The following is a 15378-nucleotide window of genomic DNA, read 5'->3' as shown; positions in this document are numbered from 1 at the left end:
TGATTCACCCCTTCTCCGAATCCAAAGCTCAGAGACGTGGGAATCCCCAAGGTCACGCAACTCATGCACACTGCTGGACACGGGGACACAGTGATGGCGGAGACAGACAAGTACCCCTGCGCTGGTGAGGAGCCCCTGTCCTAACGCGGAAAGTTCTTTTCAGACAGTAGTAAGTACCCAGGAGAAAATGCGGCAGTCAGCACACGGAGATGAAGGGGCCACTAAGGGGCCGGGGAACTTTGAGCGGAGAAGGAGCCGACCACGGCAAGGTGGGAAGAGCTGGGGGGCAGGGTGGAGCATGAGAGCCACCGTCCAGGCTCAGGGAGGAAGGCAGCCGGCTTGATTTGTATTCGCAGACTGGTACCAAGTCGCTGGGGGCTTTTAAGCAGGGGAGTAAGACCGGAGACATTTCAGAGCCATCTGTCCCCCTGTGAGGACAGTACAGGAAGCTAGCTCCCTAGGAGGCCCCTGTCCAGAGTCCAGAGAGGCCTTGGTGGCCGGGCCCGGGGAAGGCGGCAGGGGACTTGCGGGGGGTGGAGGAAAGCCCGCGCCCAGCACCTGCTCGACCTGTGCTCACCCTCGTTAGTGACCCACTCGGGGACCCCGGGGGCTTCGGTGCAGGAGAAAGACACGGGGACGGGCGGCAAGGAAGGGCGGCAGGTTGTAGTCAGGCACCCTGTCTGACATCCCGACGGGGAGAAGTCTCGGGAGATGGCGGGGACAGCGTCTGCGGCGCCACCGCGGTGGACGTGCGCTCAGCCGGCGTGGGCGTGAAGGGCGACGGAAGCACCGTGTGTCACCCTGAGACACCCAGACACCCTGAGACCCTGAGACGTCCTGAGATGGGGAAGCAGCCCTCGCCATCTCCCTCACCGCCTCCTGGTTCCCAGCTCCGCGCGGGGCACTGGGCTCCGGACCCGGTCACACCCGGCCCCTGCTCCTGGGAGGGGGGAGGCGGGTGCCTCAGAGACGGCCGCTTGGCCCCCTTGGGAAGGGGAAGACCCGCCGGGGGCCGAGGGAAGAAGGCTGGTCTTCAACCGATCCTTCAGGAAACAGGAACAAACATAATCAAGACTATAAGCTGTTGGGCCTACTCTGGCAGGGCATTGTTCTAGAAGAAAGATCTCGTTGAACCTCCTGTCTACCTAGTACCTATATAGCGCCTACATAGAGGGCGTTCCCTTCTCCCCGACCTGGGGTTCAGCAATCTATCCGAAGGGTTCCAAGGCCCACGTCCCCATGTGCCAGTGGGGTGTCCTAAGTGGCACGCCTCACCTCTCTGTGTCTGTAGTTGCCTCACCAGCACGACCCCGACCCCCTGGTTCTCTGTGTCATCCCAGGACCAGCTGCGTCAGCATTACTGGGAACCGGTTACAGATGCCGATTCCCAGGCCCCACCCCAGACCCACCGAACCGGAAACTCTGGGATGGGGCCGAGGGATCTGTGTTCTAATGTGTCCCCTGCTGGTTCTGACACGCCCCCCAAGTTTGAGAGCCACCGTGCTGACCCAGCGGTTCAAGGCCTGGGCTCCACGTGGGAATCACCTGGGGGAACTTTAGACAAACGCCAACGATCTCTTGACCTGAGTGGGTAGAGGATTCACGAAAAAACAGACGCCAGATGCCTGGCACATGGCTGGACCCACTAGACGGTGCTTTTCCTGAGAGGTGAGTGGGGGCCCCACTGAGCCCCCATCCAAACCCTTCAGCTTCAAGACCCAGACTGATTCCTCCCGCCATTGCAATGTGTCCCCTTCAAAAAGGACCAGAAAGACTTCTTCTCTCCAAGTTTCAATCAGACCACTTACTCATTAAAAGGCTCAGGTTTTTTTTTTTAATTATTGAAGGTCTCTAGTGATAGTATTTTAATTTATCTTTATAAATGCGACAGAGCTCAGCTTGGGCAACTACCCGCACGGGCCTGATTCAGAGACGGTCCAGGAACCCGTGAGCAATGCTCTTGGGGACACTTGGGGACCCAGCAGGAAGGAGACTGAGGAGACAGGCTGTTGGGGTGCCAGGTTCTACAGAGGGGAGCCCCTCCCCTGCGCTGTGGTCCCAGCCGCCCCTGGCCTGGCCTCCAGCAAAACTAAGAAGTCTGCACCTGCTTGGGCGGGGAGGGGGGAAGCTGCCAGGTGAGGAGAGGAAGCTGCAGGGGTGGGGGGAAGATGCCAGGTCAGGAAGGGAGGGCTTTCAGGTGGAGGGGGGAGCTGCCAGGGGCAGGGGGGCAGAAATAAGCCGCAGGGTGGGGAGTTGGGGGGTGGGGAGGGGAGCAGCCACATTTGGGGGGGGCTGCGGTGCCTTGCAGAAACGTCTCCTAATGACTTTCAGCAAATGACAAGGGGTTGAGGTGAGGGCTTTCAGGAGAAAGATCGAGCACAGCCATCCCATTATCAAGTTGTCAAGGACGCCTGGACGGGACTTTAACTCAGGCCAGGAACAGAAGTCTGACCCAGAGATTGAAGGGAAACGAGTCCAGATGGAGAAGGAAGGAAAGGCCCCACAGGGAGACAGGGATCTGGCTGCTCCAATCCCAACAGAGAAGGGAGACGGTGGCGGGGGCGGGGGCGGGGGGGGGGGGGGAGCTGGCAGTTCTTTGGGCAGCTGGGGTGGTGGTTGTGGGTGCCTCTTGGTGGAGGCAGGGATCTCTTTGCCCAGGGGCGCCACCGCTGTGGGCCAGCCAAACCCCTGGTGTGTGAGAAGCCAAGCAAGCAGGAGGCCAGAGCCCGGCGGAGACCAGGGTGACAACCGTTTCCAGCCATCCGGGCTCCTCTTTCTCGTAGACGCATAGATACCGCAGTGCGACAGGCGTGTCTCCTTCTTCCGTTCATCAAGTGTTTGCTGAGCACCAGGCTTCCACAAGCAGCAAGGGGTGGGGGCGGGCCGTGACCCCAGGCATGTGACTAAAGAACCCGTGTTTCCCCACGCCCCACATGAGTGGGGGAGGCCTGGGGCGCCGTCCTGTCTGCCGGGCCCCTCCTCCTTGGCCTCCACGTGCACGGATCCCCCCAACCCTGTGGAGCCGGGATGGGGCTGGGACGATTATCAAGTCCACTGACATCCAGTGAGACCGAGGCTCCCAGAGGGCACGTGGCAGGCAGGCACAGGCGTGGGGCTGGCCCCGAGCCGCACTGCTCCCCAGCTCTCCGTGTGCATGCATAAAGCACCATGGGGACGGAGAGTGGGGCGGCGACCAGCTCCGACCAGTGCAGGGGCCACCCCTGCTTACTGGGTTGCAGTGTGGCTTAAAAGTACGCCCTCAGCTCCCCGTAGCGGGACGGTACCTCATCATCTAACGGGCACCAGGGAAGGCCCCAGAAAGTGGCCCCCGGGCGCCCAGGGAAGAGGGGTTTCCCCATCAGTCTGTAGGGGCAAGAGCCCACTGTGGTCATTCTGGCGGGCAGGGTAGAGGAGAGGAGGGCTGGCCTGCGGAGGAAACGCACAACCAGCCAGAAAGCACCCTTGGGATTCCTAGGAGCTGGGAAAGAGGGCAGAGGCCAGGAGTCTTTCCCCTGAAGCCAAGTGCACAGGCCCGGGCCCAGTAGGAGGCCAGGAAATGCGGGAAGGGACAAAAGGGAGGGAAGGAGGCTTGCAGCCGCTCTGGGGGCCCACTTCTCAGATTGGCCCTCGCCGCCCCCTGTCCCCCACGCACCATACGAGGGGCCTCCCATGTGCCTAGTGTTTTGGGGGCACCGTTATCCCGACTTTAGAAGCAAGGCATCTGAGGCCCAGAGAGGCTAAGTGAACTGCCCTGGAGCGCACAGCTAGAGAGTGGCGATCTCCAGCACAGGGCGCTGCTGGTCACGTTTCAGAAGCGGCTGCAGGGCCGTCAACAGTGCCCGCCTCAGAGGCGGTGCTGGAAAGCACCCGCCAGAGTGTGGTGAGTGCTTGGTGGGGCGAGAGGAGCTCACGGTGGTGGCCGCGAGCGAGGCCGGGGCCTGAACTCCGGTCCCGGCCCTGCGGGTCGCTGCAGAAGTCACTGCTTTCACTCTGAGCCTCAGTCTCCTCGGGGTCACTGAGAACGGCCGTGGCACCTGTGAACAGGTTGTCGTGCAGGTGAAGGAGTGTCTGTAGGATGCTCAGAAGAGCATCTGGACGGCGGTGGCTATTTTCTTCTCTTGTTGCAGGAAGAAGGTCTTCACGTGGGACAGTGACAGACAACCCACAGGAGGTCCGTCTGCATGACCACGCCTCACCCATCGATGCGGTGATGGTCCATGGCCGTCCCCGGGGAAGTCCCCCCCAGTCCCCCAAGTGCTCTGGCCAGGGCGCAGCGTGGACCCTCCCTAGGGAAGATGCTCCCAGTCCCCCAAGTGCCCCCCGGCCAGGGCGCAGTATGGACCGTCCCCCGTGAAGTCCCTCCCAGTCCCCCAAGTGTCCTCCAGCCGGGGCGCAGTGTGGACTGTCCCTGGTGAAGTCCCCCCCCAGGCCCCCAAGTGCCCTGGCTGGGGCGCAGTGTGGACTATCCCTAGGGAAGACCCTCCCAGTCCCCCAAGTGCCCCCACCCCGGGGCGCAGTGTGTCTGCATTCGCAGGGCAAGGGCCGGGAGCAGCAGGCGCTGGCAGGCAGGTGGCCTGACGGGAGGCGCGGTCCCCTGCCAGCTGCCCAGCCCCCCCGCCCCCCGCAAGCACACGCCCCCACCGCCTGCAGTCCTGTTCTTCCACCGTCAGCCTGGCCGCCCGCCAGCTGCGTGCTCTGGGCCTCAGTCTCCCCATCTGTGACGCGAGGGCACATGACAACTTCCCCAGGACGTGAGCCCCACGAGGTGCCCCCCAGATGCTCACGTGCCGTTTGCGATGTGTGGCTGGTCACGCCTCTCAGGGTCACGTGCCATTTGCATTTAACAACGTTCGGTTTTGACTAATTCCGTTTCCCCCCCCCCAACTTTTTGACCCTGCGGTCCTTCCCTCCCGCTTTGCCTGCATAACGCCCAAGAACACAGGCTACTCTGGAATGACGTGCTGAGGACGGCGGAAGGAAGAAGGGAGAATTTATTCTGCCTGAGGTGCTGGCGAAGAGAAAAATACATTTGGGCGGGTGTTCAATGACGAGCTGGGACCCAGACGAAGTAAAACAGACTGCAGCATCTGCAAGGGACAAAAGACCAAGGTGCACGGTGCACACGGGGAGGGACAAGCGGCCTGGCCATACAGGACGGACTGTAAGACTTGGGGGGGGAAGCCAGGCTGGTGCCTTCTTCCAAGGTGACAGAGACCCTTCCAGGGCTTTGAGAGAAGGAACGGCATGATCAGATTTGTGTTTCAGAATGGCGATGCTGGCAGCTCCTGAGAGCCGGAGCTCGGGAGAGAGACCGGGCCAGCGGAGGTCATGGTGTGGGTCCAGGTGAGAGACGGCAGGTTGTGAGCAGACGCGGTGGGGAGGAGGAAACGCAGGCGGGCCCCTCCCATGCGAGGCGACACACGGAATCCAAAGAGACTCAGAGGCGTCTGGGAGAACATTGATGTCACTCCATAGTTAGGGAACAAATTTGAAGATGGCTGCTCAACTCTGGACACGTTGTCTCCAGGGTGCCTGTGGAACATCCTGGAACTATCAGCCAAGCGAGGCTAGGCTGGGCTGCCGTGATAAACGAACCCCGAATCTCGGTGGGGAAACCCAAGAAAGGGGCACTGCATTCATTCACAAAGTCTGATGCAGGTCAGGCGCCTCCTTTCCGACTTCTATCTCCGCCCTCTGGAACCTCTAGCCTGCAAGGTCCCTGTGGCAGAAGAGAGAGCCGGAGAACACACAGAACATTTCCTGGGGTCGGGCCTGGAGGTCACCCCACTATCACTCACATCCCATCGGCCAGAGCCCGGGTTCATGGCCTGAACTTCCTGTAGGGAGGCTGGCAAACGCAGGAGCCCAGGGACATTTGGTGAGCCCTCCTCATCAATGGCACGCTGGCAGGAAGGCTCTAGAGGCCTTTGGAAATGGTGCCTGGGAGAGGATCAGGGCTGGAGACAAGATTTGGACATGACTATCGAATGAGATCACCCAAGGGGAAAAAATAGAGGAGGACGAGAGAAAGACGAGATTTTAAAAATTCCATGAATCCCTCTGGGGTTGTATTTAGGAATTCCCAGAGGAAGACTCAAGATACAGCCCAAAATCTCATTTCCAAATATCCAATTATTTGTTGTGTGGACAAAGCATCCAGATTCTTTCCTGAATTTTTCAGTTCCCATATGGCTCCTTGGAATCACACAGGCAGCCGCAAGCAGCTGGCAAGTGTCTTAAGCCGTGCTGTTTCCACCACATTCCGCCACATTCCCTCTGTGTCAGGCCAAGGGCTTCAGGGTCATACATTCGTCTAGAGGAGTTGTTTTTAGAACCATCAACTTCACTAAATATTTTGAAAGAGAACTCACAGTAAGCTTGCCTTTGAGATTCATTCCAGAAATGAAATTTTTTGCTACCAAACTATTGAATATGACAATTGATTTTTTTTTTATTTAAATGCTTTACACACTTAAAACTTTTCCATAGATAAAAATTTTCCACAAATTATACTTGGTTGAAATCACGGTTTGAAGGGTTTCAGCTCGGAAGTTAATTAAAACTCATTGTTTTCCCTGGAAAGGGGAACTGCCTTAATTAAGACTAACAGAGAAGTGTGGGATATTTCTTCAAAATGGATCTTGCAAGGTCCTTTCCTGAGGCTAGTGCCGCCACTCTGAGACTATGAGGATCGTGACACTGGGATCATGTCAGTTCTTGTTCTCTACTTATCCTCACAGCACAGCACAGTGCTGGGCACACAGTAAGCATTTAATAAATATTGGACGGATGGATGGATGGATGGAAGGGAGGGAAGGATGGAGGGAGGGAGGGAGGGAGGGAGAAAGGAAGGAAGGAAGAGGATGGATGCATGGGTGGATGGACCACAGGAAGGACAGAAGGATGGAAGGATGGAAGGAAGGAAGGAAGGTAGATGGATGATGGATGGATGGATGGATGGACCAAAGGAAGGACAGAAGGATGATGGGAAGAAGGAAGGAAGATGGATGGATGATGGATGCATGGACCAAAGGAAGGACAGAAGGATGGAAGGAAGGAAGGAAGGAAGGAAGGAAGGAAGGAAGGAAGATAGATGGATGATGGATGAATGGATGGATGATGGATGGATGGGAGGAGGGATGGATGGACCAAAGGAAGGAAGGAAGGAAGGAAGGAAGGAAGGAAGGAAGGAAAATGGATGGATGATGGATGGATGGATGATGGATGGATGGATAGATGGATGGACCAAAGGAAGGACAGAAAGAAAGAAGGAAGGAAGGAAGGAAGGAAGGAAGGAAGGAAGGACAGAAGGAAGGAAGGAAGGAAGGAAGGAAGGAAGGAAGGAAGGAAGGAAAGAAGGGAGGGAGGGAGGGAGGGAGGGAGGGAGGGAGGGAGGGAGGGAGATGGATGGATCTGTCACATTGAAAACTCCTAGGGATTCAGACTTCTAAATGACAACCACTGAAGCAATCTGGCAGGAGGGAAAGAGCACTGAGTTGGGAGTCAGGAGGGCCAGGTTCCAGTGTCAGCTTTCCACTGACTGAGCTTCAAGAACTTGGGAAAATCCCTTTCCCCATGGGCACCGCCATTTTCCTCCTCGGCTAAATGAATCTCGTCCATCCCAACCAACCTTCACATCCTCACGGCGACTTCTCCCCTACCTCCGACCCTGCCCTCTGACCACCCTCAGCTCTGCCCCACGTTTCCAGTCACAAGTGCACTCCAGGGAGGCAGAACTTCGACTTGTAGCCAGGTGAAGAGGTTGGCAAATGCTCCTCCCAAAAGTCAATTATAAAACCGCGCAAATTGACGAAAACAGCCATTTCCACACGCTGGAAATCAAGAACAGGCAACCATTGATGCAGTGTCCATCATTGAAGCAGTGTCCGTCCTTGAAGACTGCTGCACTTCAGGTAGGAACCATGAGCGTCTGCACCATGCAGGCCCCAGGCTCGTCCCTTAGCACCCTCCCAGCGGGGAAGGCCAAGGCTCCGCGGGGAGGGGTGGCCATGGGCACAGCAGCTGCAGTGCCAGGGGTAAAGGGACTCGCTCAGTTTGGAGCAATGGGTGGCATCCACGCCTACCAGCAGCGACAGTGGAAATGACTGGCCCGGAGGCCGTACAGAATGGCTGAGGCTGTGTGCCCCTGGGAAGGGCCCAAGCCAGCCACAGACTTCTGACTGACCCTAAGGCCATGTGTGTGGACAAAGGAAGTATGAACAGCCCAGTGAAAAGCAAAAGCCAGGCAGACCTGAAAATGCCTAGATTTTGAACGTGCTCCTCTGCCCACACAAAGGTCTTTGATCGAGGATAGAAGGTTTACTAACTCATGGTGTTTGAGAATACTTCTGATCAAATACTGGCCGATCCCTAAGTGAGGCAGACACGGGTTCAAAGGTTATAAATTTAAAAACAACAACAACAGGGGCACCTGGGGGGCTCAGTCGGTTGAGCTTCCGACTCCAGCTCAGGTCATGATCTCACGGTCCGTGGGTTCGAGCCCCACGTCAGGCTCTGTGCTGACAGCTCAGAGCCTGGAGCCTGTTTCGGATTCTGTGTCTCCGTCTCTCTCTGCCCCTCCCCTGTTCATGCTCTGTCTCTCTCTGTCTCAAAAATAAATAAACGTTAAAAAAAATTTAAAAAATAAAAATAAAAAAGGTTTATTTATTTTTTATTTATTTTCAAGAGAGAGACCTCAAGAGGGGAAGGGGAAAAGAGAGAGGAGGACACAGGATCTGAAGCGGGTTCTGTACTGACAGGAGAGAGCCCAACAAGGGGCTCAAACTCACGAAGTGTGAGATCGTGACCCGAGACGAAGTCAGACGCTTAACCTAATGAGCTACTCAGGCGCCCCTAAAATGTCCAGTTTTTAACAACCAGAAAAAGTGAGAAATGCAAAGAAACAGGAGAATATTACCCGGAGTCAAGGACAAAAAAAGAGCAGTCTTCAGTCTCCAGAGATCCCTAGAAGTTGGACTTGATAGTGAAAGACTTCAAAGCAGCTGATATATATATAGTGTATATATATGTATATGTATAGTCAAAGAAATAAAGGAAAGTATGACAATAATAAATCAACAAAAATGGAAAAGAAATAATGTATCAAATGGAAAGTCTGGAGTTAAAGAATGCAATCATGAGGAAAGTTCACTGGAGAGGCTCAGTTGCAGACTTGACATGGCAGAAGAATCCATGAACTTGAAGACAGAGTAATGAAAATTATCCAATATCAAGAACAGAGAGAAAAAAAAATGATTGAACAAAAATGAACAGAGCCTCAAAGGTGTGAAGAATAACATCAAACACAACGATATGCGTGATGTGAGTCCTGAAAGAGAGATAGAAAGGGGCTAAATAAAAAACTTGAGGGGCGCCTGGGTGGCTCAGTCGGTTAAGCGTCCGACTTCGGCTCAGCTCATGATCTCATGGTCCGTGAGTTCCAGCCCCACTTTGGGCTCTGTGCTGACAGCTCAGAGCCCGGAGCCTGCTTCCGATTCTGTGTCTCCCTCTCTCTCTGCCCCTCCCCCACTCACACTCTGTCTCTCAAAAATGAATATATATTTAAAAAAAACAAAAAAAAACTTTGGCCAAAATGTTTCCAGATCGATGAAAATCTTTAACCTAAATATCCAAGAAACTCAAAAAGTCCCAAGTAGGTTAAATACAAAGAGATATACGCCTACAAACATCATAATCAAACCATAGAAAGACAAAGAGGAAATCATGAAAGAAGCAAGAGAAAACCAACTCTTCGTGTACCAAGGAGCAATATATTAAAAGGTAGCTTTTCATCAGGAAAAAAACAAACCAGAAGGTAGTGGAATGACATGTTCGAAGTGCTAGATGGATAAAAACGGCAAATTAAAAACTCTATATCCAGCAAAACTATCCTCCAAAACTGAAGGTGAAATAAAGACATCCCCAGATAAACAAAGATTGATAATTTATCGATAGCAAACCTGTCTTGTGAGAAATGCTAAAGAAAGTCCATTAGGCTGAAAGCAGCTGGCACCAGACGACAACTTAAACCCACAAGAAGAAATAAAGCAGAAATGGTAACTATGAGCGTTAATATAAAATACTCTATAAATACATTTTCCTTATATTTTCAATTCTCCAAAAGACGTAAGCAGTCAAGGGGCACCTGGGTGGCTCAGTTGGTTAAGCATCCAACTCTTGATTTTGGCTCGGGTCATGATCTCACAGTCTTGAGATCGAGCCCCACCTCGGGCTCTGCGCCGAGCACGGAGCCTGCTTGAGATTCTCAAGATTCTCTCTCTCTCTCTCTCTCTCTCTTTCCTTCTCTCTCTTTCCCCTCTGCCCCTCCCCCCCAACAAAGGAAGCTAGTGGTAATCTGAGGTGGATTTAAATAAGCGAAAATGCATTTTTGCAGTCCCTAGAATAACCACTAAGAAAATAATTCACAGTATACGTCTTTTAAAAAGGGGGGATTACAAGGGGCCACTAAAAACATTTATTAACACAAAGGAAAGCAGTAAAAGGGAATCAGAAGGACCAGACAAAACAACAGTAAAAATTCAGGAGACATGGGGAAAACAGTACAATGGAAAATGTCAATATCCCGTAAACGAAGTTTTAATTTAATTAAGGTAAAGTAATTTATCTAATTCAACTTGTCATTAAATGTGAATAGTCTAAGCACTCGGATCAAAAGGAAGAAATGGGCAGACGGGGCAAGTAAGATGTGAAAACACACCATCTACAAGAGACAAATCTCCGATTCAGAGACGCGAGCAGGTTGGAAGTAACAGCATGGAACAAAGGACACCCTGCGAAAACGATCGCCATGGGAGAGCCAGGAGAAACCACCTTGGTATCAAACGAAGCAAGTGTTAAGACAGGAACTATTCCCAGAGGCAAAGAGGACCATTGCCCAATGATAAGGGCGTCAACACATGGGGCAAATATAAAACTTACAAACGCACACACTCCTCATAACAGAGCCAAAATACAAGAAAAGCAAAAACCAACAGAATTAAAAGGAGAACTAGACAATTCAACAACAGCATCAGAAGCCGTAGACACGCCACTCCTGACAACTTCTAGAACAAGACTGGTGATTTTTTCAAATCCCCAAAGATGCAGGAGCCGGGAGGACATTACTGACCACACGGGGTAAGGGACCTGGTGACTTCGGGACATGCCTTCCTTCCAAGCACGTGTGGACCACTCTCCAGGACACGGCGTGGGCCAGGCCATAAAACGAGCCTCGATAAATGTAGAAAGACTGAATTCACAAACAGCACGATCTCTGACCACGACGGAATTCAATTAGATAGTAACCACAGAAAGACCTGTGAAAACCCAAAATATTTTAAAGTCGTGCCACACGCTTGTAAGTCACTCAAGGGGTCAAGAAGAAATCACAAGAGAACTAGAGAATATTTCAAAGCAGATGAGAGTCCCCACCACGTATGAAAACGCGTGTCATGCAGCTGACACAGCGCTTAGCGGGAAGCTGAGAACTTCGAATGCCTAAGTCAGAAAAAAGAATGGTCTTGAATAATCTGTGCTTCCAACCAAAGAAGCCAGAAGAGGAAGAGTACACTAAGCCCAAAGCAAGCTGAAGAAAGCAAATAAGAAAGATGAGCCCATACGTTAGCGAGATAGAAAACAGAAAAGCAACAGCGGAAATCGATGAAACCAAAAAGCTGGTTCTTTAAAAAAGTAATTTGACAAGCTTTTAGCTAGACAGAAAAAGCACCAGAGAAACAGAAATTACTGAAATCAAGCATGAAAAAGGCAGCATCATCACCAATCATCCGCAACTTTAAGATTGTAAAGGAATACCGAGACATTCCTAGAAATCCTAGCATTCCTAGCATCGTGGCTCAGGTCATAATCTCACAGTTCGTGGGTTCCAGCCCCACATCAGGCTCTGTGCTGGCAGCCTGGAGCCTGGAGCTGCTTCGGGTGTCTCTCTCTCTGCCCCTCGCTCGTTGGTACTCTCTCTGAAAAATAAACGTTAAAATAAAATTGAAAACGAAGACATCAGACTATGTTTAGTCACAGATGGCACGATCCTTTACGTAGAAAATCCCCAGAGATGCTCAAAGACACTATTGGAACTGGTAAACAAGTTTAGCAGGGCTGCACGATGTAAGATCAATATACGAAAAATCAATTATATTTCTATATACTAGCAATAAAAATCTAAAAATGACATTAAGATCATAATTCCATTCACAATAGCATTGGAAAGAGTAAAACGCTTAGAAATCAATTTACCAGGGGCGCCTGGGTGGCTCAGTTGGTTGAGCGTCCAACTTCGGCTCAGGTCATAACCTCACGGTTCACAGAGACTGAGCCTCGCATCGGGCTCTGTCTGTGCTGACGGCTCGGAGCCTGGAGCCTGCTTCGATTCCGTGTCTCCCTGTCTCTCTGTCCCTCCCCAGCTTGTACTCTGTCTCTCTCTCTCTCTCAAAAATAAACCTTAAAATTTTTTTAATGAAAAAAAAGAAATTTAACAGAAGAGGTACAAGACCTACACTGAAGTCTACCAACGTGGCCACAGGAAATTAAAGATGATGTAAATGAATGCAGGAACATTCCCTGTTTGTGGATTGCAAGACGCAATACTGTCAAGATGACCCTTCTCCACAAATCGATCTACAAGGTGAATGTGATCCTTACCAAAATGTCATCGGGCTTTTTTGTAGAAATTTGCCAGCGGATCCTGAATTTTATTCGGAAACGCCAAAGACCCAGAATTGCCAAAACAACGTTTTAAAAGAAGAACAAAGTTGGAAGACATACACCACCCGATCTCGACTTACGGCTAAGCTTCAGTAATCCAGACGGTGAGGCCTTCATGGAAAGACAGACGTATAGGCCAATGGAACAGAATGAAAAGTCCAGAAACAAAGTCTTACGGTCAAGGGTAATTGGTTGTTGACGAGGCACCAAGACAATTCAATGGGGTGAAGGAAAGAGATCAGAATATATAAACAACTCTTAAAATTTAAGAAGAGTTGGAGGGCCCCTGGGTGGCTTAGTCAGTTAAGGGACTGACTCTTGGTTTCTGCTCAGGTGATAATCCCACAGTTCGTGAGTTTGAGCCCTGCATGGGGGTCTGTGCTGGTAGCATGGAGCCTGTTGGGATTCTCTCTCTCTCTCTCTCTCTCTCTCTCTCTCTCTCTCTCTCAATAAATAAATAAACATTTAAAACTTTTTCTTAAAAAAAAAAAAGAGAAAGACTGGGGTAGAAAAAAGCAATTAAAAAATGGGCCAAAGGATTGAACCAGAACTTCCACCAAAAGAAGGTGGACAAGTGGCCATCGAGCGCGTGAAAGGCTGTGCAACACCTTTGGTCACCGGGGAGATGCAAATCAGAGCCACAGTGACAGACTGCTATGGGCCCACTCAAGTGTCCACAACAAAGGACAGATGGAAGGGACAAAGAGCCAGAACTGCCCACACCGCTGTGGGAACGTCCGGTGGCACGGCCACTCTGGGGAAGAAAAAGGTGATGGTTTCCGGAAAAGTTAACATGTGCTCTGCACCACACTCAACGTCCTGGAGCCTCAGTGTCCTCGTCGCTAAGATGGGCACGGCGGTAAGAGTGCCCACTTCGCGGAAAACCACACATTGCCAGAAACCCCCAGAAGCTGGGAGAGACGCCCGGACACGTTGCCCCTTCAGAGCCTCCGGAAGGAGCCAGCCCCTGATCTTGGGCTCCTGGCCTCCATAACTTCCTGTTTCTCTAAGCCACCCGGCTTGTGGTCACTTGAAATGGCAGCCACAGAAAACTCACCCAGCGTCCACACCCCATTTACTGCACCAGCACAGGGCTGGCCCCTTCCAGATAAACCAGAGGCGTGGTGGAGTCCAGACCCCCTTGCCTGTTGGATTCGTCATCCGGAGCCCCTCCCTGACGCACTCAGAGCTGTCCCAGCGAGGACTGGTTTCATCTTTTCTAGAAACTCTGAGGTCGCCCCAGCGATCTGCGGACTCTCTCTGCCCTTCTTCATGGCAAGTGTCTCGCCATGTTTACAGCAAGAGGCTCTCAAGGAGAATGAGTCAGTCCCCTGGGATTCAATCCAGAAGCCAAAGGTCCTGGAAAGTAGTGGGGACAGGGTGGGAAAGGACTTGGAAACAGTGGTGACGCAAGGGGGCTTTGGGAGGGGAACGCGCTCTTTCTTGCTGTGGGGGCAGAAACCCTGGCTAATACGATAGAACCACCACGGTGGGTCCTTTCTGCACCTCGTCTGATCACCTCTTGGGGAGCCCGCCTTGTGCTCACCTTGCCAATTCCCTGTTCCTTCCCGGCATCTTGTCAGGCCCCTCAGGCCTCGATGGTTCCACCTGCTAAATGTCAAGAAACTCTGCCCCTTTGCCGGGAGGGACGGCTTCCCCCGCTGTCTGTCTACATCATGCTTGCCGGACTCGGGAAGAGTCCCGCCATCAGAGGGTCACCGGCCAACACGTGCCTGACAAGTGACGGGGGCCCCGCATTCAGACAGGACAGCGGTGGTGAGGGACCACCGTGTACATGGTCAGCTGCCCTAGATCCCAGGGCCGCACCACAAAGCCCCACAAACCAGAGGCGTAGAACATTCTCTCTCACATGTAGGGGCCAGAAGTCCACACCGAGGGGCTGGCGGGGAGGCCCTTCTGAGAGCTCTAGCGGGGAACCCGTTTCCCATCTACCTCTGACCCCTGCTTTCGACCTCGAGTCTCTCTCTCGGGCCTCCTGTCTCCCTCCCGTGTGGCCACACCTGGTAATACACAGCCACCTTCACCTCCCCACCCGGCCACCCCTCGCTCCTTGCTCTCCCCTAACTTCCTGGAGCCCGGTCCCCTCTGCCAGGACTCCCTCCCTCCCTCCTCCGGCCACCCTCCCGCCCCCACCCTGCAGCTCTGCGTCAGGGACAGCTGTCCACGCTCAGAACAGAAAGATTCGAACGCTGACCAATCTCTTCTTCGCCAGGCGGCTTTGAAGGAGGCACTGAACATCTCAGAACCTCTATCCCAGTGTCTCAACGATGGGTCTCACACTCCCTGCGGTGCCCACTGTGGAGGGGAAACTCACCTCTCTCCAGCCCCTTCTTAGCCACCAGTTAGTCAGGGTACAGGCAGGCGACTGGGCCACGTGGACAGGTGAGCCCGGGACATCAAAAGCCGTGCAAATCTGCCTGTGGCTTGTGCTGTCCAGGCGGGGCGTGGGCAAATGGCCCGTGACTTGGTTTCCCCAGATCCGTTTTCCCCAAGACTTGGACTCGAGAGTAAGAAGGACCCACAGGGGCGTAGACTCTGAGGTGCACGCAATACCCCAGCGTTGACAAGAGCCCCACATCCCAGTGCTGGGCATCCATGCCACGGCAATAAAGTGGGTATGGCGCCCTCAGGAGCCCCGAG

Source organism: Panthera tigris, chromosome B1, assembly GCF_018350195.1.
Source record: "Panthera tigris isolate Pti1 chromosome B1, P.tigris_Pti1_mat1.1, whole genome shotgun sequence".
Taxonomy (NCBI): domain Eukaryota; kingdom Metazoa; phylum Chordata; class Mammalia; order Carnivora; family Felidae; genus Panthera; species Panthera tigris.
The sequence above is the reverse complement of the archived record's forward strand: the minus strand, read 5'-3'. Positions refer to the sequence as shown.